Source organism: Diceros bicornis, chromosome 20 (genome assembly GCF_020826845.1).
Source record: "Diceros bicornis minor isolate mBicDic1 chromosome 20, mDicBic1.mat.cur, whole genome shotgun sequence".
Classification (NCBI taxonomy): domain Eukaryota; kingdom Metazoa; phylum Chordata; class Mammalia; order Perissodactyla; family Rhinocerotidae; genus Diceros; species Diceros bicornis.
In genome coordinates, this window is record NC_080759.1 from 61,199,599 (window position 1) to 61,202,103 (window position 2,505).

At 52.4% G+C, this 2,505-nt stretch overlaps 1 long non-coding RNA gene across 1 annotated transcript; it reads right to left on the bottom strand.

The window, feature by feature from the left end:
- Window positions 1-431: 431 nt before the first annotated feature.
- On the bottom strand, window positions 432-2,111 carry LOC131418931 (uncharacterized). The gene is made up of 3 exons (XR_009223078.1): window positions 1,306-2,111; window positions 825-1,210; window positions 432-630 (listed from the first exon to the last, which is right to left on the bottom strand). It is a non-coding gene; the product is annotated as an uncharacterized LOC131418931 (long non-coding RNA).
- Between the last annotated feature and the right edge of the window lie 394 nt (window positions 2,112-2,505).

Consider the following 2,505-nt stretch of genomic DNA (forward strand, 5'->3'; position numbering starts at 1 on the left):
GGAGCGTGTGCTGGGGTTTTAGGTAGGGGAGGGGAGCGTGTGCTGGGGTTTTAGGTGGGGGAGGGGAGCGTGTGCTGGGGTTTTAGGTAGGGGAGGGGAGCGTGTGCTGGGGTTTTAGGTGAGGGAGTGGAGCGTGTGCTGGGGTTTTAGGTGGGGGCGGGGGAGCATGTGCTGGGGTTTTAGGTAGGGGAGGGGGACCATGTGCTGGGGTTTTAGGTGGGGGAGGGAGAGCGTGTGCTGGGATTTAGGTGGGGGAGGGGGAGCGTGTGCTGGGGTTTAGGTATGGGGGAGCAGGTGCTGGGGTTTAGGTAGGGGAGAGGAGCATGCGCTGTATTTTAGGTGGGGGAGGGGAGCATGTGCTGGGGTTTTAGGCAGGAGAGGGGGAGCATGTGCTGGGGTTTAGGTAGGGGAGGGGGAGGGTGTGCTGGGGTTTTAGGGAGGGGAGGGGGAGCATGTGGCCATGCTGGTTGGCACCTTCCCACCAGCCTGCATTTGGTCTTGAAGACTGAATTTCTTTCCCTTGACTGTCTGGACTTTTCTGGTTCGTTTTCATCTGCAGCCTGCATTTGGCCTTGCGAGGCTGGATCTTGATGTCTGGACCTTGAATTCCCGGGAGAGACAGCTCATACACTAAGGAGGGACAGACAGACCTGGTCAGTTTTAAACAACAGTTGATTATGTTGAGTCTGCACAGCTGCAGTTAGCAAAGCTATCTCAGAGTTTTTGCTTTCTTCTAGCCCTGGGAAGATTTTTAACTTCATCGTTCCCCGTTTCAAGGGGACCCCTTTGTTTACAGCCAGGACTGAAGGGTCTCTGTCACATACCCTTCTTTATTTGTTGGTTTGTTTTTCCGATTGTACAGTGTGAAGGCCCCTCTTAGCTCTGGCCCACATGCAGACAGGCAATGGTGCATTTTGATGATTTCCAGTAGTTGCCCCCCATCCCTCCCCACAGAGTCTTACAGTGGAATTACTCTAGGCCAAAAGGTATGCAATTTTAAAATTTTTGACACATATTGCCAAATTTCTCTCTAGAAAAATTACACTAATTTGTGCTAGTTCTGGTTACCCCCCCAAGCCCAGAGGAGTGGGGATGACTGAGGCCGGGATCCGGGGAGGGGAGGCCAGCAGGGGAGATGGAGCTGGGAGGTGCCTGGAGCAGGGGGGTGCTGTGATTAGATTCCAGTAAGTGCGCGGATCCTTCCTTCCGGCTGTTGGAGAGAGGAGCAAACAATTAAAATCTCAGACACCCATTTACCATCAAAACTCCCTCCGCCCAGGGTCAGGGGATGACTTGTGTTTTTACATGATTTCCTGTAAAATCTATCTTCAACCAAACGTGCCGTGCACAACTGACATAACCAGGTGTAAGTGGCCCCTGATCCGCGTCCCGCAGCGCTGGGCCTCCCTCTGCTGTCCAGTGTGGCCTGTCCAGTGGCGGTGGGAAACAACCTCACTTCTGTTTCTGTCTTTGTTTCCCGACCACGGCAGTTGAGCAGTTTTGTTTATGGGCCATACTTCCTCTTCTGTGGGCCGTCTTCTCTTTCACCGGCCGTTCTGGAAGATTCTGCAGAAGCTCTTGCTCACTGCCCACCATCCCAGGCTCTCTTCAGCCACTGAGCACTCACCTAGTAGTTTTATGCTCCCTCTGCTTGTCCTGGGAGCTGAGCCCTGAGGGCCTCTGACCGGGCCCGTGGGTGTTCGCTGTTCCTCCTGCACACGCGGAGGCTGGGCCAGGGCCAGGGGACAGGGGCTCATGGAGGAGATTGGGGGTGCACCTGAGACTCACTAGAGAACAGGCTTTATGCAACCGGAACATTGAAACACAAGCACCCGGGTAATATAAACGCGTTGGGACCGCAGGAGGGAACAAGCTTCCACCCAGGCGGCTACTGCTGGGTGCCGGCTGTGTGGCAGTTTTCCAGAAGCGAGCAGTGACTCGAGCTCACTCCTCATCCTGGACTCCACTCGCCGCACGGTGGCGCTGCGAGCAGGGTTTTCCCCGATGTTGCAAGAAGGTGAATTCCGGGGAAATTTCTTTTTCAGACGTGGTTTCAAGCTGAAATCAGTCAGCACACATTGAGCTCTACACCAGAAAAAAACGGAAACATCGAAGCATGAGAACCGGTAATAATCGTTCAAGCTCTGTTTTAAATCTTGAACTTCATTCCCAGCATCACGTGGTAAAATGCACCTAAAAACGACGAGGAGACCTGCATCTAGTGGCAGGAAGACGCTCTAACACGTCATTGCAGAAAATCACAAGTTATGAAATGGAATAAACAGCATGATCCCATTTAAAGATTTTATTAAAAACATTTTAAAAAATCATAAAATTGGTAGTGTTCTCTGGGTGGAGGAACACGGATTGGTTTGTTATTTTTGCATATGTGTATGTATATCCTCCAGGGCTTTTTACAATGACTCATTTTAGCAAAACCACTCTCCTCTGAGTCACAGGCCCCCAGGGGTGGGCTGGGAGGACTTCCCCAGAGAAGCTGTCCCT